The following is a 24,899-nucleotide window of genomic DNA, read 5'->3' as shown; positions in this document are numbered from 1 at the left end:
AGTATATAAGGTGTTAAGGGGGATTCACAAAGTAAAACTGGGAAAGGATGTTGAAACCCATCCAAACATTGTTGGAAAATCTAAGCAGATCTGGCAGTATCTGTTGAGAGAAAGCAGAGTTCACATTTTAAATCTAGTAATCCTTCTTCAGAATGGGCTCTGGCAAATGCTGCCAGACCTGCTGAGATCTTCCAGTAACTTCTGTTTTTGTTTCAGATTTCTTGCATTTGTAGTTCTTTCATTTTTTTTTAATGGAAAGGATATTTATTCTTGTGGGGCAATCTAAAATGAGAGGACATAGTTTTAGGATAAGGGGTAGCAGTTTAAAACAGAGATGAGGAGAAATTGCTTCTCTCAAAGGGTCATCAATCCAATAATTTCACTACCCCAGAGTACAGTAGATGCTGGGCCATTGAGTCAACTAAAGGAGAAGATAGACAGATCTTTAATTAATAATGGGTTGAAGAGTTGTGGAATGTGGGCAGAAAAGTGGTGTTGAGGTTGTGATAAGGTCAGCCACGATTGTTTCAAATGGTGGAGCAGGCTCGAGAGGTTGAATGGTCTACTCAGGTTCTGATTTCCTACGTTCTAATAGGAAGTATCACCAATGTCCACATGTGGTTCCATTTCAGGGTACTGACTGGAAGTGTCCTTCAGGCTTTTGCATTAAGCTATTTGGGTTTCAATTCTGTTCACTGAGAGTAATCTCGGACAATGCCCTTTAAAATGCATAGAAGAGAGTGCTGGCTGAGCTTGCAAATCCAGTCATGTTCAACAGAGTAGCAAGTTCAATACTGGACACTAAATGAATGTTCAATAAAAAGTGAGTATTAAAAAAAACACATTGTTTCTTTCACAATAAAGAAATTACCATAACTCCACTATAACTATCAAGGATCACGAATGTCCTTCAAGGAAGGAAGCTGCCATCCTTACTTGGTCTGGCCTGCATGTGACTCCAGACCCACAGCAATGTGGTTGACTCTTAACTGCACTCTGGGCAATTCGGGATGGGCAATAAATTCATCTCGTGAATAAATAAAAACAAAACTTTGAAGCATCCCAATACTTTTACTTTCAGTCTCAATAAATAACGGTGATGCGCACGTGAATAAAGTGAAATAAATGTAATGTGAAGTATTTAGACGTGAAATTAAAATTCAAAAACTAGACTTTGCTTTGTCAGTAATTCTAATATTGCCAATGAAGCTGGGCAGGAAAGTTGTTGACATGATGAAGAGTCTTCCTGTTTCTCCAGGAGACTTCTTTACAGTCTGTCTATAACCGCTGCAATGTTAGCTGATGGACACATTTCACCAATGAATGGTTTTCCCCACATTATGATTGCATGCGTCTCCACTGCACGCCAACAGCACATAACATTTTAGTTTTAATTGTATGGGAATCAGCAAGAAATAAGAGAGCAAAAGTATCACACCACTTCCCGATTCACAGTCAGAAATATAGATTTTGCTTAAACATCCACCAGGGAGTCTGCCTAAGCTCCACTAACAATACAAGTTCTACACAAGCTGCCAAGTCAAACAGTTAAGTTGAAGTTAAATTCATTTCTTTGTATTTCTGATTAAATTATCCCAAAGCATACAGCACTTCCAAAGAAATAATGGTTCAGAGTGCAGTCTTAATTAGAAGGCTTTTCTGTTTACTTGTGCATATTTGCTGACAAGAGTATCCTCTTCAGACACAGAGAGAATGTGCAACCTCCACAGACAGTTGCCCAAGGATGGAATTGAATGGGGTCCCTGGCGCAGTGAGGCAGCTGTGCTAATCACAGCCACGTGCTGCCCCTGGGTTGAGTGGAAAAAATTGATATTAGTCCTCTCTGAGTTTTGTGGAAGAAAGCAGTCAGCAGTGTTAAAGCAACTGGGTGTCTGCCAACAAATAGATTATGAAGTTAGAGAGTCCATAGTGTACAGGTCTGTAAACAAAAGTGGAGGAGCAGCTAACCAAAAGCAAGTGACAGGATCCCAATAGAATTTGTACATCAGAAAATAGCTAAAATACAAAGAATAAGTACAATTGTTTCCTGAGATTGTGACATACCTTTTGACATCATTCCAGGAAAAGGGCGTGAATCTTAAAGATTTTATAGGCTGAGTAGACTCTTAGTGGTGGAGTAAGGAGTAACACTGAGTGTCGGGCATAAGTCATTATAAGCTGTCATGTTAAGGTAATTGTGCTGACTTGTTCAATTATATTTGATATGCAATAAGTTTAGTTCTGTTTAAAAATATTAAATGTGGCTCTGTTCTGTCATTTAATGGCTGGATTCGGATTTCACCTTTGAATAATAATATTTTCCAATGGGACTACAGCCACTACTCTATTTCCTGTCCCTCATCCAATTTTGTATCCAGGTAGCTATTCCCTTTTAAATTGAATGAGTTCTAACTTTACTTACAACCCTTTTGAGCAACACTTTATGAAATGCCTTTTTTTGGAAGGAATCATGTAGACTACATCAAAATAATCATTGCAATATAAAGTATTTAATAAATTGCTGGATGACATTCAAATGGCATTATTTTCATTATGTGGAGGTTGTTTTCATTTACTGAATGTAGATAAATAAGTGACCACTCATAGCAATGTTTGTGATCTGATACACACTGTTGTGATCCCAGCTGATGTTAATAATTGACAAGTCAGATCATGGAATGAAATCTGACTTGATTGATTTTTTAAATTTAATGTGATGATCATTCTCTGAAAGAAAACTGCTCAAAACTGCCAATTTTCTTTAACAGCAAAACAGATGTTCAATACACAGAAGAAAAAATATAAAATAAAACAAATGAAGCTACCTAAATAGAGAACACACTTGGAGAAACTTTAAAACATGAAGTAAAACAAAGCCTAATCTATTCTTCAAAGCCAACTCTTTTACAGTGTTCTAATCCAGAGAAATTGCCATTCAATATCACATTTTTATCACATTTTTAGGTTCAACATATCCGCTTCTTTCCAGTTCTAACCTATGAACTTTGAAGTCTTATTATATTAATGTTCATAAAGTGTGGATTTTCTCAGAGTTTTGATAATTTGCTGATTTCAATTCAACCAATCATGGTGTAGAGGTTTCACAAGGTTAACCTTTATATGGAGCTAATTGAGTTCTCATTGAACTAACCTATATTCCTTTCTAGGAAAGAAACCAGAATTGTTCTGACTCTAATCAGGTATCCTCCTTACTTTTATGTCTTAAATTTGTAAATCTCTGAGTTCTTGAATATAAAATCAATCCTTGATTATTTTAAACCAAAAGCAAGCTAATACCTTCAAAGTTTACACTCTTAATTGTAAACCCCACAGTCTCAAAAATCTTCCATTAACATTTCAGGAGATTTGCAGTCACTTGCTTTCTAACACATAATGAATGAACTAACCAACACCCATATGCCATTAGTTTGAAAGCCAAACTAGATTTGTATGTGTGTGTGTGTGTATGTGTATACATATATGACATTCCTTTCATTACAACATTTATCACCAACGTTTATCCAGCCATCCTTGGTTCGGACCTATACACTACAGCTTTTTCAGATTTAATCTTTTGTTTTAACATATCTGTAAATATTTTTGCATATTTCCCATCGACTGAAATTGAGGACAAGAGGGACAAACCTAAAAGCTTTATGCATGAGCCTTGGAGTTGATGTATTTATTACCTTGTGTTTAGTTTAAGTGAATCCTGCTATAAAGCAAATTACTTACTGAGTATCTCACGTTGAACATATCACATTACAAGAGTCATCTTGAATCATTCAGCATCATTGTTTCTGAAATGTTAGAACCAATCTCTGAATAACAAGATTCAACTCAAGTACAGTGTGAACATAAGAACACAAACATTGGTGTGATGTGAAAGGAACTAAAATCAAAATCAAAATGTTGTGGCTATATATAGTGAAAGCTATGAAGTTTTATGTACCATTGCTTTTTACAAAGGTGTATTCAATAGATTATGTGCATTTCTATTTACTCCCAGTCACAGAATCACTTTATTTTAGCCAATCAAACATTTACAATTACTAGAACATATGGTGGATGAGGGTGTGAGAGCAAAATGTCAGGGGTTGGAGGTGATCAGGAGATCAGTTGTGTTACTTGGTGTTCAGAGGAGTTTGTTAGGGAACATGACTTGCTTCATCCTTGTAAAGGAAACATACAAAGATTATCAGGTCTCAATTAACAACTATTAGCAATTTCAATTTTTTTCTTGGGTTGAATCAGAATGCAGATCTATCAGACATGCCTTAAAGTCTTGTAACTATAAGACATAACATAACAACACAACAACAGCTTGCATTGACATGGGACTCAGTATTATGAAATGTCACAGGGTAGTGAGCAAGTGGATTGGGTGACAAATGGGTCAGGGAGAGTAGAGTAGCAGATGAGTGAGGGGCAGGTTGGTGAAGGTGTAGGATGACTGATGCAAACATGGGTAGGTGGCAATTGATTGAGGATGGTACAATAACAGATAAGTGAGGTCACGAGAGTGGAAGGTGAGGCAGTGGGGTTGGTTATTCAGGGGCAGTCCATGACATATGACAGGAAATCAGGGAGCAATAAATTTTATTTCTCATTATTGACTTTGTTTTATATCTCCTAGACTCTTTGTTTTCATTTTTGTGTAGATCATGGGTGTGGCTGACTTGACCAGCATTTATTGCCCGTCGCTAGTTGCCTTTGAGGAGTTGGTGGTGAGCTGTCTTCTTGAACCACTGAAATCCATTTGCTGTAAGTTGACCCAAATGTCCTTTGGAAGGGAATTACTGGAAATTCAACTCGCGACAGTGAAGGAGTTGTGACATATTTCCAAGTCAAGATGGTCAGTGTCATGGAGGTGGTGATATTCATGAAGGTGGTGCCTTTTGTCCTTCAAGATGGAAGTGATGTTAGGTTTGGAAGGTGCTGTCTAAGGATCTTTGGTGAACTTCTGCAGTGCATCTTGCAGATAGTACACACTGCTGTGACTGAGCATCATTGTTGGAGGGAGTGGATACTTGTGGATGTGGTAACAATCAAGCAGGGGCTTTGTTCTTAATGATGTCAAGCTTCTTGAGTGTTGTTGGAGCAAATCCCATCCAGGCAAGTGGAGTGTAGTCCACCATACTCCTGACTTGTCCGTTCTGGATGGTGGACAGATTTTGGGGGGTCAGGAGGTGAGATACTTGCTGCAGTACTCCTCACCTCTGACCTGCTAGTGTGGTCACTAAGTTTATTTAGAATCATAGAGTTGTTTAGCATGAAATAGAACCTTCAGTTCAATTCATCCATGCCGACCAGTTAGCCCAAACTAATCTCATCCCATTTGTCAGCATTTGGCCCATATCCCTCTAAACTCTTCCTATTCATATACAAATTCAGATGCCTTTTAAATGTTGTAATTATACCAACCTCTGCCACTTCCTCTGGCAGCTCATTCCATACACGCAACCACCTAATGGTAAATCGTTGGCCCTTAGATTCCTTTTAAATATTGGCCCCTCACCTTAAACCTATGCCCTCTAGTTTTGGACACTCCCACCCCAGGCAAAAGACCTTGTCTATTTTATCCTATCCATACTCCTCATGATTTTATAAATCTGTATAAGGTCCCTGCTCAGCCTCCAATGCTCCAGGGAAAATAGCCCCAGTTTATTCAGCCTGTCATAGAGTCATACAGATGTACAGCACAGAAACAGATCTTCGGTCCAACTCATCCATGCCAACCAGATATCCCAACCCAATCTAGTCCCATCTGCCAGCACCTGGCCCATATCCCTCCAAACCCTTCCTATTCATATGCCCATCCTGATGCCTTTTAAATGTTGCAATTGTACCAGCCTCCACCACTTCCTCTGGCAACTCATTCCATACATGCACCACCCTCTGCGTGAAATAATTGCCCCTTAGGTCTCTCTTATATCTTTCCCCTCTCAAGCTAAACTTTTGCCCTCTAGTTTTGGACTCCCCCACCCCAGGGAAAAGACTTTGTCTATTTTTGCTATCCATGCCCCTCATGATTTTATAAACCTCCATAAGGTCACCCTTCAGCCTCCGATGCTCCAGGGAAAACAGCCCCAGCCTATTCAACCTCTCCCTATAGCTCAAATTCTTCAACCCTGGCAACATCCTTGTAAATCTTTTCTGAACCCTTTCAAGTTTCACAACATCTTTCCAATAGGAAGGAGACCAGAATTGCACACAATATTCCAAAAGTGGCCTAACCAATGTCCTGGTACAGCCGCAACATGACCTCCCAACTCCTGTACTCAAAACTTTGACAAATAAAGGAAAGCATTCCAAATGCCTTCTTCACTATCCTATCTAACTGCAACTCCACTTTCAAGGAGCTATGAACCTCTTTGTTCAACAACACTCCCTAGGACCTTACCATTAGGTGTATAAGTGCTGCTCTGATTTGCCTTTCCAAAATGCAGAACCTCACATTTATCTGAATTAAACTCCATCTGCCACTTCTCAGCCCATTGGCCCATCTGATCAGATTCTGTTGTAAACTAAGGTGACCTTCTTCACTGTCCATGACACCTCCAATATTGATGTCATCAGCAAACTTACTAACTATACCTCTTATGCTCACATCCAAATCCTTTATATAATTGATGAAAAGTAGTGGACCCATCACCAACCCTTGTAGCACTCCACTGGTCACAAGCCTCCAGTCTGAAAAACAACCCTCTACCACCACCCTGTGTCTTCTACCTTTGAGCCAGTTCTGTAGCCAAATGGCTAGATCTCCTTGTATTCCATGAGTTCTAACCTTACTAATCAGTCTCCCATGGCCCTCCAATCCTGACAACATCCTTTTAAATCTTTTCAAGTTTCACAACATCCTTCTGTTAGGAAGGAGACCAGAACTGCACGCAATATTCCAAATTTGGACTAACCAATGTCCTGTACAGCTGTAACATGACCTCCCAACTTCTATACTTAACACATTGACCAATAAAGACAAGCATACCAAACGCCTTCTTCACTATGCTATCCACCTGCGACTCCACTTTCAAGGAACTATGAATTTGCACTCCAAGGTCTCTTTGTTCATCAACTCAAATTTGGTGAGTTCTTTTGAGTTTCTGGTCAATGACAATCCCCAGGATGTTGAAGTGGGGGAATTCAGTAACAGTAATACTATTGACTGTCAGAATTATATGCAAATTCGAGTTTTAATGAAAAGCTGCCAAGAGGTGCTTACTAATGACCTCTGAATGGAGTCCCTCAACATTACTATACCTACAATCTGTTGCCTCACTATGGTGATAGATTGGCATTTGTCTCAAAGTCGACTCTGCTCCTGTGGTGTCGTGTCTTCCTTTGAGCATTTCAGTTGTTTCACCAAGCTCATTCACAATCATTGTTCATTATCACTCTGGAGGAACGATCAGCATTTTCTCACCAAGATACTTTCCTCCTTTCCTTCCTTTGTCTCTGTGACTCAATGACTTCACCACTTTGGTGATTTCAACCTCCATATCAATTCATCATGTTCTCTCTCTCACATTGTCCACTCCTTTTCATTCTTTGAGGAGTAACAAGCAATTTAGACCAAGAAGAACCAATGGACATGATCTATTTGGATATTCGAAAGGCCTTTGATAAGGTATCAGACATGAGACTGCCAAATAAGAGCCCAGGGGCAAGATATTGGCATGGATAGAGGATTGGCTGACTGGCAGAAAGCACAGAGTTAAAAGTGTCTTTGTCAGGATGGCATCCGGTGACTAGTGGAGATGCTCATGGTTCAGTGTTGTGACCACAAATATTCATGTTATACATTAACAATCCGGATGAAGGAGCTGAGGGCCTTGTTGCTACATTTGCAGGTGATGCAAAGATGGGTGAAAGGACAGGCCATGCTGAGGAGGCAGGAAGGCTGCAGAAGGACTTGGACAGGCCAGGAGAGTGGGCAAAGAAGTGCCAGATATAATGTGGGAAGGTGTGCAGTTATGCACTTTGGTAGGAAGACTAGAGGCATAGATTATTTTCTAAATGGGGAAAGGCTTCAGAAATCTGAAGCACAATGGGACTTCGGAATCCTAGTTCAGGAATCTGTCAAGGTTAACTTGCAGGTTCAGTTGGCAGTTAGGAAAACCAATGCAATTTTAGCATTCATTTCAAGCGGACTAGAATACAAAGCAAAGATATACGGCTGAGGCTGTATAAGGCCCTGGACAGACAACATTTGGAATATTGTGAACAGTGTTGGGCTCCATATCTAAGAAAGGATGTGCTGGTATCAGAAGTCTTCCAAAGGAGGTGTACAATACTAATCCTGAAGATGAACGGCTTATCCTATGAGGAGCAGTTAAATACTGTGTGTCTGTACTTGATGGAGTTTTGAAGGCTGAGGGAGAATCTCATTGAAACTTACAGAATACTTAGGATAGGGTGGCTGTGGAGAGGATGTTTCCACTGGTAGGAGAGACAAGGACTTAAAGGTATAGCCTCAGAGTGAAGGGACAACCCTCTCAAACTGAGATGAGAATTTCTTACCAGAGGGTGGTTAATCTGTGGAATTCATTGCCACAGAAGGCAGTGGAGGCCAAATCCTTGTGTACATGTAAGACATGGTTCTTAATTAGTCAGGCGTTCAAGGATTATGGGGAGAAGGCAGGTGAATGGAGTTGAAAAATATTTGACCCATGATTGAGTGATGGAGCAGTTTTGATGGGCTGAATGGCCTCATTATGTCCCTGTATAGAACATAGAACATAGAACAATACAGCGCAGAACAGGCCCTTCGGCCCTCGATGTTGCGCCGACCTGTGAACTATTCGCAGCTCGTCCCCCTATATTCTCCCAAAACCATCCATGTGCCTATCTAAGGATTGTTTAAATCTCCCTAAAGTGGCTGAGTTGACTACATTAGTAGTTAGGGCATTCCATGCCCTTACCACTCTCTGCATAAAGAACCTGCCTCTGACACCTGTCTTAAATTTTTCACCCCTCGATTTGTAGTTATGCCCTCTTGTACAAGGTGACGTCATCATCCTAGGAAAACGCCTTTCACTGTCTACCCGATCTAATCCTCTGTTCATCTTGTATGTCTCGATCAAATCCCCCCTTAGCCTTCTTCTTTCCAATGAGAGCAGACCCAAGTCTCTCAGCCTTTCCTCATAAGACCTTCCCTCCAGACCAGGCAACATCCTGGTAAATCTCCTCTGCACCTTTTCCAATGCTTCCACATCCTTCCTGTAATGGGGTGACCAGAACTGTACACAATATTCCAAGTGTAGCTGCACCATAGTTTTGTATAGTTGCAGCATTATATTGCGGTTCCGGAACTCAATCCCTCTACCAATGGAACCTAACACACCGTATGCCTTCTTAACAGCATTATCCACCTGGGTGGCAACTTTCAGGGGTCTATGCACATGTACTCCAAGATCCCTCTGCACATACACACTACCAAGAATCTTTCCATTGACCCGATACTCTGCCATCCTGTTATTCTTCCCAAAGTGCATCACCTCACATTTAGCTGCATTGAACTCCATTTGCCACCTCTCAGCCCAATTCTGCAGTTTATCCAAATCCCCCTGCAACCGGTAACATTCTTCTAAACTGTCCACTACTCCACCAACTTTCGTGTCATCTGCAAATTTACTAATCCATCCACCTATGCCTGCGTCTAAGTCATTTATAAAAATGACAAACAGCAGTGGTCCCAAAACAAACTCTTATGGCACACCAATAGTAACTGGACTCCAAGCTGAATATTTTCCATCAACCACCACTCACTGCCTTCTTCCAGAAAGCCAGTTTCTAATCCAACCTGCTAAATCACCCTCAATCCCATGCCTCTGCATTTTCTCCATCAGCCTACCATGGAGAACCTTATCAAAGGCTTTATTGAACTCCAAGTATACCACATCAACTGCCCTACCCTCATCTACATGCTTGGTCACCTTCCCAAAAAACTCAGTGAGGTTTGTGAGACACGACCTGCCCTTGACAAAACCATGTTGACTATCTGAAATCAAATTGTTGCTTGCTAGATGATTATAAATCTTATCTCTTATAATCCTTTCCAAAACCTTTCCTACGACAGAAGTAAGGCTCACTGGTCTATAATTACTGCCCTTCTTGAACAAGGGCACAACATTTGCAATCCTCCAGTTCTCTGGTACTAAACCCGTAGACAATGACGACTCAAATATCAAAGCCAAATGCTCTGCTATCTCCTCCTTAGCTTCCCAGAGAATCCTCAGATAAATCACATCCGACCCACGGGCCTTGTCTACTTTCACTCCTTCTAGAATTGTTAACACCTGTGGGTAACTAACCGCAATCTTTTCTCGTCTAATATCTCGTACCTCATCCTTCTCCTCTACAATATTCTCCTTTTCCTGAGTGAACACCGATGAGAAATGTTCATTTAGCACCTCTCCGATCTCTACAGGGTCCACACTCAATTTCCCACTTCTGTCTTTGACTGGTCCGATTCCTACCCTAATCATCTTTTTATTCTTCACAATGCTATAGAAAGCTTTAGGGTTCTCCTTTATTCTATTTGCTAAAGACTGCTCGTGTCCTCTCTTTGCTCTTCTTAACTCTCTCTTTAAATCCTTTCTAGCCGATCTGTAACTCTCCATCACCTCATCTGTACCATCTTGCCTCATCAACACATAAGCCTCCTACTTCTTCTTATGCAGAGATGCAATTTCTGTAGTAAACCACGATTCCCTTACCTTATCACTTCCTCCCTCCCTGACAGGGACTTACCTATCAAGGACACGCAATATCTGTTCCTTAATCTAGCTCCACATTTCCATAGTCTGCATTCCCTGCATTTTGCTACCACATTCCATGCATCCTTATTCTTGCCTAATCGCATTAAAATTGTCCTTGCCCCATTGATAACTCTTGACCTGTGGCATGTACCTATCCCTTTTCATTGATAAGTTAAACATAACTGAATTATGGTCACTCTCTCCAAAGTGCTCACCCACAACTAAATCAAACACTTGGCCTGGTTCATTACCAAGCACGAGATCCAGTGTGGCCTCCTCTCTTGTCGGCCCTTCAACAGACTGTGTCAGGAAACCCTCCTGTACACATTGGACAAAAACTGATCCATCCAACGTACTAGAGCTATAACATTTCCAATCAATATTGGGGAAGTTAAAGTCCCCCATAATGACCACCCAGTTCCTTTCACTCCTACCCAGAATAATTTAACTAATCTTTTCTTCCACCTCCCTGGAACTCTGCGGACGCCTATAAAAACCTCCAAGAAGTGTGACCTCTCCTTTCCTGTTTCTAACCTCAGCCCACACTACCTCAGTAGACGAGTCCTCATCAAAAGTTGTCTCAGCCACCATTATACTATCTTTGACTAAAAAAGGCCACGCCTCCTCCTCTTTTACCGCCTTGTCTGTTTTTTTTGGTCTTGTATAGTCTTATACCTGATGGTCTCTCCTCTCAGTTCATTTCGGAATGTGGCATGTTTTCTATTCATTCTATTAGGTATGGAGTACACAGGAATATAGATTATCAACTTTGAAATTCACTCCATGCCACAGAGTGTTTCCTGTGCGGGTTGCTGCTGCAGATTCTGCCTTCCTCATCTTTGTCCATTGCTGAGTCAACATTCTCCCTTCTGGAGGCAGAGACCCCCAGTACAGCATCCTCTATTAAAAGATCCTTTTTGTTTCCAATGGGAATCTAGGATGGAGAGTATTAGAACATCGAACATAAAAAAGTACAGCACAGAACAGGCCGTTTGGCCCACAATGTTGTGCCGAGGTTTAATCCTAATGTAAAATATAATAACTTAACCTATGCACCCCTCAATTCACTGCTATCCATGTGCATGTCCAGCAGTTGCTTAAATGTCCCCAATGACTCTGCTTCCGCCACCATAGCTGGTAACATATTCCATGCGTTCACAACTCTCTGCATAAAGAACCTACCTCTGACGCCTCCTTTATACCTTCCTCCTAATATTTTCAAACTATGACCCCTTGTACCAGTCAATCCTGCCCTGGGGAAAAGTCTCTGACTATTGACTCTATCTAGTCCACTCATATTGCCCCCAGAAGTCCCATCCAATAAAAAGGTAAATAGTTTCAGTGGGTACCAGTTCATATGTGGGATTTACGGACTGGGGGGGGATTGTTTTCCATGGTTGGAATTGTTTCATTTTCAGCCTCTGTTTCGATATTTACAGGGGTGGCTTTTAAAACTTTGGTTGTACTTCAGCCCCACCCGCCTGACCTACGGGCACACAGTGTGGAAGAGGGGCGGTGGCTGACAAGAAGGAGGGTTTCCTCATGTTCCTGCTCTTGCCCTTAGCCAAAAGACATCAACAAGTCCTAATGAAAGGTTCCGACCTGAACCACCAACTCCCCATCTCCTCTGATGCTGCCTGACCTGCTGTGCTTTTCCCAGCTCCATCTTTATCCACTGCGACTCTCCATCATCTGCAGTTCTCATTATCTCCATCAACAGGTCCAAGCAGTGGCCAGGGATTGAGTCAAAATACCCCACATCTACCCATAGTTCACAGTTACATCCACACTTGTGTGTCCATTGAGATGCAATATTCACTGACCTCTAGTGATTGGTGGACACCACAGGAGCTGAAGCGCATTATTGCCTTAATAAAGATATTTTGGGTTAGTTTTGATAAGCAAACATTGCAGTTCAGTGAGTTTCTGCTTGGCTTTTGTTTTTTGTTCCTGTGCACCAGCAGGGACTCTCTAACCTGTTGAAGTTTTATTTTTAAGAGTTGATCATCAACTTTGTCCACTGCACTTCAAATGATTATATTTAAGTTGAAACTTGAAACTCCACTAAAGATAAAAGAACACTGTATTACTTCTAATTGTTACATGATTAACTATAATAACACTTAAGGGTTCCATTTCATATCTTGTTTTATTCATGAGTAGAATTATCAATTCAGTTCTCATGACAATTACACTTGTCAAATGCCTTCTGTTCCTTTTGTGAACCTGCTTCAGTGGATCTACATGAAGTAGCAACACATCTATGGGAACTAGGGGCAAGTCCTGACTGTTTCTTTACCAAGTTATATTTAGAAGTGAAAGAAAATATTCATTAAAGCAAGGCACAAAACCTGGTGCAGGAACACATTGAAATTCAGAACTGAAGATATCATTCTTTCTCTCTCTCTCTGACTCTCCCTCTCCCTCCCCAAGAGAGAAACACAGAGGGATGAATATTAGTAATGCCTGGTTCTTATGATTTTCTAACATGATAATGACTTTCAAACAAATCTTGTTTGATGGTCTTGGCAGTATTTGATTGACTTTGTGGGACCATGTAGAAGTATTTGTTGTAACTAAACCATTCGAGATAGAAATGCAATACCGTATTAATGTGCCTCCCAGCTTGTGTGTCACATAACCTCCACTTTGAGGTACTCACTGCAGACATCCATCTTACAGACAGCTCAGCAAACAGAGAGTACAAATCAGACTGCCACAATGTGAGCTGGGGTTAGAGTGAAGCTGAAATCATGTGTAGAAAAGTTTCTAACAGCGGAGTGTGGGAGCTCTGAAAATGGTGAAAAGCCACAGGAAATCACTGAAAAGGAACAGAGAAGCAGGCTGCAGCTAAATGACCCAGTAAGACATGATGGCTACAAATGTTCCACCTCTGAGCCCAGTCGAGAAAAACATCTACATGAAATAGACATGGCAGGTCTTCCACTTGCAATGAGCAAGGTTGTGACAGATTTAATTAACAAGCCAAAGCAAATGCTAATAGCTCGCATTATTATTTTTATTGGAGAGAGGCTGTTTCAACATATATTTCTCTCCAAATCTTTCTGTAAATGAAGAATACTGCAGAGACTTTGAAAGGCATGTAGGCTTACTGCAAACTCCAAGTGAACATAACTTTTGAATGGTATACGGTCAATATTAGAACTCAAGGTGAAAAAGACTCCGTTAACATTGTTCACACAATCCTGTGAATTTGCGCCACTGAAAGATGATCTTTAGAGATTAGACAGTATTAGGCATGGAAGATTCCACAGTGAGATCACATCTACTGAGAGAGGAGAAATTTACTTTGAGGAAAGGAATCAATATGTGCAGATTCACTGACATTGTGTGCCAGCAACCAGAATATACAGATGGAAGAACAGATCGGGCTTTATATTATGCTGATAGATATTCCAGACAGAAAGGGCAGAAAGACAATGAAGAGGGTTAAATGCTGCAGAAGGTACCACACAATTTTCCACAGAAGCCAGTAGGAAGCACAACAAGGAGCTACAGATCATAGAGTCGCAGACTCATACAGCACGGAAGCAGGTCCTTCATTCCAACTCGTCCATGCTAACCAGTCATCCCAATCCAACCTAGTCCTGTTTGCCTGCGTTTGGCCCATATCTCTCTAAACCTTTCCTATTCATACACCAATCCAGATGCCTTTAAAATATTGTAATTGTACCCACTCCCCAGAGGAGGTTTACATGAATGACCCCAGGATGAAGAACTTGTCACATGAGGGGCAGTTGAGGACTCTGCTTCTGTACTCGATGGAGTTTAGAAAGACGAGGAGGGAATCTCATTAAAACTTACAGAATATTGAGAGGCCTGGACAGAGTGGATATGGAGAAGCTGTTTTCACGAGGAGGAGAGATTAAGACTCGAGGGCACAGCCTCAGAATGAAGGGTGACTCTTTGGAACTGAGATGAGGAGGAATCTCTTCAGCCAGAGGGTGGTGAATCTGTGGAAGTCATTACTGCAGAGGCCTATGGAGGTGAAGTCAGTAAGTGTATTTAAAACAGAGACAGATAGGTTCTTGATTAGTAAGAGGATTAAAGTTTATGGGGAGAAGGCAGTAGAATGGGGTTGAGAAACATATCAACTATGATCAAGTGGAGTGGACATGATGGGCTGAATGGCCTAATTCTGCTCCTATAACTTATGGACTTATGGCTTATGATCAACAATCCACTTCTCTGCTTTACTTTTAATGTCTCACTATCTTTGAGTTCTCTTTCCACCTATCCAATTCACTCATTACCTTCACCCCATCGTAAATATTAATATCATGTTTTCCTAGTTACTAGCAGACCTGAAGAAGGATCGCTGGTCTTGAAACAGTAATTCTGCTTTTTCTGCATACCCACTGAGTTTCTCCAGCAATATCTGTTTTTGTTTCAAATGGCCAGCATCAGTAGTTCTTTGTTTTAATTTAAACTTTAGGATAGTTGGATTGCTTGATTGTGATCATTATTTAAGATAAAATAAACTCACATCAATTTGCATCAATGAACAAGAAAACAAAAACCTATTTAGTATAACAAACCTGATCTTTAACGAATGGAAAGATGAATTATTACTTAATAATCTGCCAATTTAAACTGTACTCCCTTTAAATCTATACACGTACACATTCATTCACAAATAGGATGAACACAACAGAAAAGACAGTCTGTTTAGCAAGAGTATCATGTTGAAAAGGAACAAATTATATGGATCAAGAGTTCAGCTGACAAAAGTGAGACTAGGTGACTTTCTCAAAGTTCCTTTGATTTTTAGTGCTGATATTCCATTGGGGGTACCTTCAGCTATCCTCAAATCAGTAACTAGGAGAAGGTGAAGACTGCAGATGCTGGAGACTCAGAGTCGAAAAGTGTGGCGCTGGAAAAGCACAGCAGGTCAGGCAGCATCCGAGGAGCAGGAGAATCGACGTTTCGGGTATAAGCCCTTCATTAGGAATGTGGAGGGGGTAGGGGATAAAGAGTGGGTTGGGGATGGGGCTGGGGTAAGGTAGATAGGAAGGCAATAGGTGGATGTAGATGGAGGGTAATTGTGATTGGTCCATGGGGAGGGTGGAGCGGATAGTTGGGAAGGACGGCACAGTGACTCAGTGGTTAACGCTGCTACCTCACAGCGCCAGGGACCCGGGTTCGATTCCCACCTCGGGCAACTGTCTATGGGGAGTTTGCTCATTCTCCCCATGTCTGTGTGGGTTTTCTCCACATACTCCAGTTTCTTCCCATAAAGAAGTGCAGGTTAGCTGCATTAGTCATGCTAAATTACCAATCGTGTTCAGGGATGTGTAGATTAGGTGCATTAGTCAAGGGTAAATGTCGGGGAATGGGTCTGGGTGGGTTACTCTTCAGAGGGTCAGTATGGACTTATTGGGCCAAATATCTTGTTTCCACACTGTAGCGATTCTATGAAGGAAGGTAGACAGGTGGGACAGATCAAAAGGACAGTGCCGAGTTGAACGGTTGGACCCTCCACACCTGTTACTTGCCCTTGCCGCTGCAAAAGGTGTAAAACCTGCGTCCACACCTCCCCTCTCACCTCCATCCAAGGCCCCAAATGTTCCCTTCACATCTGGCAGAGTGGTTCCTGCACGTCCACCCACCTCATCTACTGCAGCCACTCCTCTCAATGTGGTCTCCTCAACATTGGAGAGCCAGGATGCCAACTCGCAGAGTGTTTCAGGGTCACACCCACTGCCCTGTGGCCGACCATTTCAACTCCCTCATCCACTCCCCCAAGGACATGTAAGTCCTGGGCCTCTTCCAAGTGCAAGTCCCCAGATAACTGGAGGAAGAATGCTTAATCTTTTGCCTTGAGACTCTTCAACCACATGACATCAACATCGACTTCACTAGTTTCCAAATCTCCCCTCCCTCCACCTCATTCCAGGTGCAACACTCCAACTCAGCACAGCCCTCTTGACCTAACCCACCTGTTCATCTTCCTTCCCAGCTATCCTATCTTAGATTTGAGGGGTATTTGCTGGCAAGTAAAGTTGGATGAATGCAGAAACTTTCTCTCTACAATACAGATACTATTCAGAGGATACAGAGAAGTGTTGTGTGCTGCTTGGTATTTCCATGGTAGACAAACAGGAGACTAGAAGAACACAGCAAGCCAGGCAGCATCAGGAGCTGGAGAAATCGACATTTCGGGACGAGACCCTTCATCAGGATGGTGGGTGGGTAAAGGGAGCTTAGAAATAAATAGAGGCAGGTGGGGCTAGGAAAAAGGTAGGTGGGATAGCAATAGACGGATGAGGGAAGGGTGTTATTGTGACAGGCAGTGGGAAAGGTGGAATGGATAGATGGGAAGGAAGATGGACAGGGTCAGGTCAAGGAGGTGGGGGAGAGAGTAAGGGCTGGACATGGGATGAGGTTAGCATGGGCCAATAGAGAAGCTATAGGTTCATCTAAGCAAAGGTGCAGACCTCAAGAGATAGTAGTTATCTTCCTTGAATGGAAGATATAATGGATGATCTACCAGTTTATGAATATATGTGCTGTACAAAGATACATGTGAATAAACAACTGCTGACCACAGTCAATATCCACTGTGACTGAAAGATAAGGTTTGCAAGATGATACCAAACAAAAATGTGCAATTAAATTTTTCAAAAGTTAATGACATTTATGCACTGACAGTAAAAGAAATTTGCCCACATCCCCAAAAACACACTCTAAAATAGAATGCTGAAATAGATTAGAAAAGAATAGAATCATGGAATAGAATCCCTCTCATGTTAAAACAGGCCATTTAACCCATCAAGTCCACACTGACCCTCTGAAGAGCACCCAAACCCACTCCATCCCTGTAACCCCAAGCTACCTAGTCTGCACATCCCTGAACACTATGGGCAATTTAGCTTGGTCAATGCACCTAACCTTCATATCTTTGGTCTGAACCGTGTGGGGCAAACAATGAATTCCCCCAGTAGTGTAAGACCCGCAAAATAGGGCTTGGAGAAACTCTATTGCAGTTCAACCAATGGGTTATGTTTGCATCAAGGTGGTTAACGTAAATAGGACATTGCTATATTTGGATCATGAATGATTGCCTGGACATGTTCTTTGCTTGATAACATTTTTATCAGTATCAATGTAGGAGTGACAATTTGACAGTTGAGTCTGACCAAATTCCTCTTCAAAGCGTTTTCTTCAAGCTGCCTATCTGCTGCAGAGCATCTACAAAGAATGCTACTCTTGTTGGAGAAGTAACAGCTGGATGTGACATACAAGTAAGAGAACATCACTGATATGCTGTCAACAGTCGCACTCCCTGCACAGAAAGGAAAGGGTGGGGTGATAGTGTTTTTTCAGATCCAATAAAAAACTGCAGCTCCATATGCTCCGAATTCAGCAGAGAAATTGAAGCTAACAGGTAAACGCCTTTCACAGATCAAGTTAACCAGCCAACAAGATGAAACTCTCCAAGTGTTACAAGAAATGAAGATGAAGATTTTTGGCCTAAAAGCATTGAGAACATTCCTGTGTTTATTGGGCATATAAGAGGTGTATTAATAGCCCAAGGCAGCATATTGTATAGAGGGAATGGATTCATTATCCCTCAGAAGTAGAGAGGAGTGACACTAACATATAACCATAGAAGGCACCAGGGAGTTTAGGCTGAATAAGGCAAGAGAAACACTTTACTGACCAAACATGTGCAACTAAAGATCAGTCAGTGCAGGACTTGTAATGAAAACTAACCTAAGCAAGCTGGAGCTAGGCAGCCACTGATAACAAAAGAAATCCCAGACAGATCATGGATGAAACAGGGAGCAGACTTCTTCACTCCTGCAGGAATTAATTATCTTGTCACTGTAGATTATTATTCTGGCCACTGGGCTTTCTCTAACATCCAGTGGTGACATTTTGGAATGTCTGAAAGCACATTCCAGATGTTGTGATAAGCAACAATGGCCCTCCATCCAGAAGTGAAGAATTCAGCTGCTTCCTAATGGATTGGCTATTTCAACACTGCATTGTTCCCACGTTATCCCCAGTCAAATAGAAAGGCTAATGTAGCAGTGAAAAGCACCAAAGGTTTTACTAACGATCAAGCAAATCCAACACAGATGTATAAAAGGAAACCCCGAGAGGAGAAACATGCCAACTGAAGGTGTGGAGAGTTGTCCAGTGAGACAAATGTCACACTGCTCCCAAACTACACTTCCAGAAGGGCGAAGACTGCTGAAGGCAGCAGCAGTAACAACTGTGAGTGGCAAAATCAAGATACAGTGGCAGAAAGCTAAAAATTCATTTTGACAAGATTGGTAAACCACTACAACAATGAACAACAACAATACTCACATGTCCATTATAAAGCAGGCATCAATTAAAGACAGTGTATGATTCAAATGTGCGGAGACTTGAGTATAATGAACTGTTAATACAGTTGTGTGTATTGTATGTAACATGGTTGCTCATAATGTAATTGACAATGCATGCATTTCTTTCTGTTTATTTGTATAAAAGGGAGGAGATTTGAGATAGAATTGCAACACTGTACTAATGCACTCTTGGGTTGCCATAGTCCTGAGGCTGTCACTCAGGTATCAATCTTATGAACAATTCTGTATTTATTATAATAAGGTCAACCAAGGGGACCCCGGAGAATATGAGTTCCCTGACTGGTGCTGTTAGTCTGGTCCATTCAGGGAGCCCTGGCTAATAAAAAAGAACAGGAGTGTCAGACAACCTGCTCACTCTGAGAGCTGGCTCTGAGGGAGCTGGATCAGTGTCAAAGACTCTCCATGTGTAAATAAAGGGTGACTTGGTGGCAGGGTACTGGCCTCTGTGGAGTTATTTCACTGGCGATGAGAGTGGGATGCTGAGAAACCATTTGGTATGTGGGATCAGTGATGTAACAGTGCAAAAGTACCAATGAGCTGAAGCAGAACTGGACTTCAAACAGGCACTACAACTGGTTTTGTCATTGGAAAACACGACAAGTGGAGAATAAGTTGTAGAAAATAGACACCCTCACCAGCTGGTGGAACACCACTTGAGTGAATGCAATTTCATGGCCTTACTTAGGGCACATCCTGAACTGAAGGACTCTTGGTCAGCCCAAAGCAAAATCACAAAACAATGCCAAGCCTTGGCTAAACAGTTAACATTTTCTTCAGGATCCAGACTGACAAGTCATTGTAGTTGCTGTTGGGTTGTCGACTCGGGACAATAAAAAGAATCCTAGACCGAAGTTGAGTAAGAGAACTCATAGGCTGGTATCCGAGAGAGTGTACATCCTGGAAAGTCCACCTACAGCTGGTTTGGAACAGCTAAATTGCTTAGCAACATCCAAATCAGAACCAATCAAAATAAACATCTGGCTAAGTGGTAACCCGGTTCTAATGGAGGTCGATAACAATGCGGCCATTTCAGTGATCGCAGAATCGGTCATCAACAAAATTCGCTCTGGACTCCAATCCTTTCATCTGTGCAATAATTTGGCTAGACTGAGACCCTATAACAGGAAACCTTTAAAGATTAAGGGTATAACTTTGGTTCCCATCTTTATGGGAAGCAGCTGGTTCAGTTTCCACTGATTGGAGTAAAAGGCTCAGGCCCAGGTTTTACGAGGCAAAACTGGTTGAAAAATATTCACTGAGATTAGCTCATCATTTTTTTAAAATTCGAAAATAGCTGTTTGAGTGAAGACCTAATTAAATATCCAAAAGATTTTTGGGAAGGTCCAGGGACTATCAAAGAAGCCAATGTCAACTTGCATGTTGACCAGAAAGTAATCCCATGAGTCTGCAAGACCCACTCAGTGCATTTGGGTAAAGGTAGAGGCTGAATTCAGAAAGCTGGAAAGCAAGGGAATTATCAAACCAGTCCCATTTGGGGAAGGGTAGCACCATACAGATTTTGAAGCTCACAAGTCTGTTCACCTGTGTGACAATTTCAAACAAATGATAAATTACTTTTCGCAAGGGTGGGCGGGGGGCTGCCTTCACAAAACTGAACATGAGCCATGCATTTAAGATGAGGATTCCCAGAAGTATGTTACAATAATATTCATAAGGGTTTGCACCAACATATGAGACTGCCATTTGGGGTACTATCAGCCTGTGCCATTTTTCAGAGGACAATGGAGAACATTTTACATGTTTACCCCAGTGCAACATTTATCTGGATGATGTGCTAATAACAGGGAAGACCAATTAGGAGCACTGAGAGAACTTGGACATGGTCCTTAGGTCTTTGTCCCAGGTGGGTGTACATCTTAGAAAGGAAAAATGTGTGGTCCAGGCACACCAAGTGACCAACTTTGGCTACAGAGTCAACAAGAGTGGATTACACCCATTGGAAGATCAATGGTGTCCTGGATTCCAAATCCTCACTGGAGCGTATGTCTTTCCTTGGGCTGGTGAATTATTATGGAAAGTTCATATATAACCTGGCCTCCAACCTGGCACCTTTGCATCAGTCCTTAAAAAATGGGTCAGCCTTGGAAATGGTCATGCAGCCAAGCAATGCTTTCCAGGAAGTGAAGAAACGGCTGTGATCCTCTAAGGTATTAGCACACTCTGATCCCAAGCAAGATCTAGTATGCTATGACCATTTTCTATACTTTCTCCAACTCTCCCGATCTTGACATTGTCTACAGACTTACTGACCCAACCATCTATATTCTCATCCAAGTCATTTCTATATATATCACAAATGACGGACGTCCCAGTATGGATATCCTGTAATTCTTTGAAAAGGTGACGAAGGAGGTTGATGAGGGGAAAGCGGTAGATGTGGTATATATGGATTTTAGTAAGGCGTTTGATAAGGTTCCCCATGGTAGGCTACTGCAGAAAATACGGAGATATGGCATTGAGGGTGAGTTGGAGGTTTGGATTAGGAATTGGCTGGATGGAAGAAGACAGAGGGTAGTAGTTGATGGCAAAGTGTCTTCATGGAGTGCCGTCACTAGCGGTGTTCCGCAAGGATCTGTTTTGCGACCATTGCTGTTTGTCATTTTTATAAATGACCTGGAAGAGGGGTTAGAAGGTTGGGTGAGCAAGTTTGCGGATGACACGAAAGTCGGAGGAGTTGTTGACAGTGAGGAAGCATGTGGCAGGTTACAGCAGGATATAGAGAAGCTGCAGAGCTGGGCAGAAAGGTGGCAGATGGAATTCAATGTAGCTAAGTGCGAGGTGACTCACTTTGGGAAGAATAACAAAAAGAATGGGTACTGGGCTAATTGTCGGATACTTGGTAGTGTGGATGAGCAGAGGGATCTTGGTGTCCATGTACACAGATCTCTGAAAGTTGCCACCCAGGTAAATAGTGCGGTGAGGAAGGCATATGGCGTACTGGCTTTTATTGGTAGAGGAATTGAGTTCCGGAGTCCTGAGGTCATGATGCAGTTGTATAAGACTCTGGTACGGCCGCATCTGGAATATTGTGTGCAGTTTTGGTCGAGAAGAAAGTGAGGTCTGCATATGCTGGAGATCAAAGTTGAAACTTTATTGCTGGAACAGCACAGCAGGTCAGGTAAGTTCATGGAATGCCCTGCCAGTAGCAGTGGTGTACTCTCCCTCTTTATGGGCATTTAAGCGGGCATTGGATAGGTATATGGAGGATAGTGGGTTAGTATAGGTTAGGTGGGCTTGGATCGGCGCAACATCGAGGGCCAAAGGGCCTGTACTGCGCTGTATTGTTCTATGTTCTATGTTCTAAAACACCACCAGACATGGACCTACCCACATGGCATTGGGGTTTTATTGGCTCATAGGTGGCCCAATGGAGAGGAATGTCCAATTGTGTATGCATCCAGCACGTTGGATAATGCCGAGTGTAAGTACACCCAGATAGAGAAGGAAGGTTTGCATTCAGGATGTTCTGCCAATGCCTTTATGTAAGGTTAGTTTGTAATAATAACAGACCATAAACCCCTGCTAGGTTGACTTAAAAAAGGACAAGGCAAGGCTGCCCATAACTTCAGGGTGAATTCAGCTGTAGATTCTAATTCTAAGTGTGAATAATTACAAGTTGGAACACCGTCCAGGAGGCCAATGTGGGTGCATTGAGCCACCTCCCCAGGCAGATTCATCACCAGTGGTGCCACCACTGGAAGAGTCTGTCATGGCTTTAAAGTTTCTGGAGTCACTTCCAGTCACAGCTGACAATATTGGACTTTGGACACAGAAAGGTCCAGATTCTGGATCAATGGTGCTGGAAGAGCACAGCAGTTCAGGCAGCATCCGAGGATCTGGTTTCCAGCATCTGCAGTCATTGTTTTTACCTTGTTGATTTTTACAGAAAGGTCCAGTCCTACCCAAACTGAACCAAGCTATCGTAATGGGAGAAACCAAAGGGCCATCACAACCAGAATTGAAACATTTTTGGACCCGGAGAGACCAGATCACAATAGAGGATGGTATATTATTGTGAAGAGCAACAGTGGTTGTCCTGAGTAAAGGTCTCCACCCGACACTGGCTGAACTTCATCAGGGTTAACCAGGGGTCTCTAAAATAATAATGTTGGCAAGACGTTATGTCTGGTGGTCAGGATTGCATTCAAACATAGCCGTGTTGGTGGGGCAGTTCCCAGAGGGTAAAAATGACTGCCAGCAGCTTCCCAACCTTCATGGGAATGGCCAGTTAAACGTTGACTGTCCACGTCCTTTCATGGATTCAATGTTGTTAGTCATTATGGATGCCCACTCAAAATGTATAGAGCACTGTCAATTTGAAGGTGGAGCTTTGTCTCCAGATGGACCGTGAGGTGGTTACTCTTACCAACACTGTCATGGATAGATACATATACAGATTGGTAATGACAATTGTTCCCTCACCACCAGATCCGATCTAGCAGCTATGTCTTTTCCGACTCAACCAGCCTGAGCAATAGTGCTGCTGCTGAGCCACTGTTCATGGGGAACATTTAAATCCCCACTCAGAGTATATTCTGTGTCCTTCTAACTGTTCCTAGGGTTACTGACTAGTGATACATCGGATTCAGACCCTGTATTACACAGTTGGATACAACTTTGCAACCAACTATCCTAATTATTGTTCTGATTCAGTTCAAAAAGAGTTTGATATAAACAGTCCCAGCAGAGAGGGAGTGAGTGAGTGAATGAGTGTGTGTGAGTGAGTGAATGAGTGAGTGAACGAGTGTGTGACTGAATGAGAGAGGGAGTGAATGAGTGAGTGTCAGTGAGTGAATGAGTGAGTGTCAGTGAGTGAGTGAATGAGTGAGTGAGTGTCAGTGACTGTCAGTGAGTGAGTGAGTGTCAGTGAGTGAATGAGTGAGTGAGTGAATCAGTCAGTGTTCAGCTTGGCTCTCACCAAAGGTGAGATCAAGCTGTTAGGCACCAGCAGAGGGAGCAAGAGCACAGCCAGTAATGGCCCATGGTGAGTGGGAAATGGAAAATGGTTGTTTCAAAAATACAGCCAGGAGGCTGGGGTAAATGAGGAGTTGCAGACTGACAGTAATGTTGTGCTAATGTTAGCTGCAGTGCCAGGAACAAGTCAGGCAGAAGCACCAATAACTGTGCGGGAAGCAACAGCACAGGAAAGTGTTACAACTTGTTCGTGAAAACGCCCGGTTTGCTACTTAGTGGGGTATGCAATACTAACAACAAGGAAAGTATTCAGGATTAGTGAATTGGAGAAGTTAGACGCAGTGTTGTTGCTATGTAAACAACACATGACACATGCTGAAACACAGTTTCACAGAACAGGTACGCAATTATGATTATACAGACATGCAGATATTTATCACCTTGTATTTCATTCATATTCCCTGACTGCTTAGCATAGAATGAGCTCTATGACTACAACCTTAGAGGGAGTGAATAATTTGACATCCGTCTGCATTCATTCACTTCTTTTTTTTAAATTCGTTCACAGGATGTGGGTGTCGTTGACTTGGCCAACATTTATTGCCCGTGCCTAATCTCCCTAGAGAAGATGATGGTGAGCCATCTTCTTGAACTGCTACACACTGCGTGAACACACACTGTGCTCTTTGGGACATCTCAGGATTGTGATCCAGTAACAGTGAAGAAATGGGCATTGTAGTTCCAAGTTTGCATGGCACATGGCTCAGGGGGAAGCAAAAAGTGGTGGTATTAACCTGAATCTTCTTCCCTTGTATTTCTA

The 24,899-nt window shown here is 42.2% G+C and overlaps 1 long non-coding RNA gene across 2 annotated transcripts in view; it reads left to right on the top strand.

Annotated features, from left to right (window-relative positions):
• Window positions 1–24,688, top strand: part of LOC122557643 — a 31,548-nt gene extending 6,860 nt beyond the window's left edge. The window contains exons 4-5 of one of the 2 annotated variants that reach the window (XR_006313887.1): window positions 4,662–4,855; window positions 24,648–24,688. This is a non-coding gene — a long non-coding RNA (uncharacterized LOC122557643). Of the gene's footprint in view, window positions 1–4,661; window positions 4,856–12,202; window positions 12,777–24,647 lie in introns of those variants that run through there. The other variant, XR_006313886.1, reaches the window with a different exon arrangement.
• Window positions 24,689–24,899: the final 211 nt, after the last annotated feature.

This window comes from Chiloscyllium plagiosum, chromosome 16, assembly GCF_004010195.1.
Source record: "Chiloscyllium plagiosum isolate BGI_BamShark_2017 chromosome 16, ASM401019v2, whole genome shotgun sequence".
In the NCBI taxonomy this organism is placed as follows: Eukaryota; Metazoa; Chordata; class Chondrichthyes; order Orectolobiformes; family Hemiscylliidae; genus Chiloscyllium; species Chiloscyllium plagiosum.
This window is presented reverse-complemented; position numbering and strand designations above follow the sequence as displayed.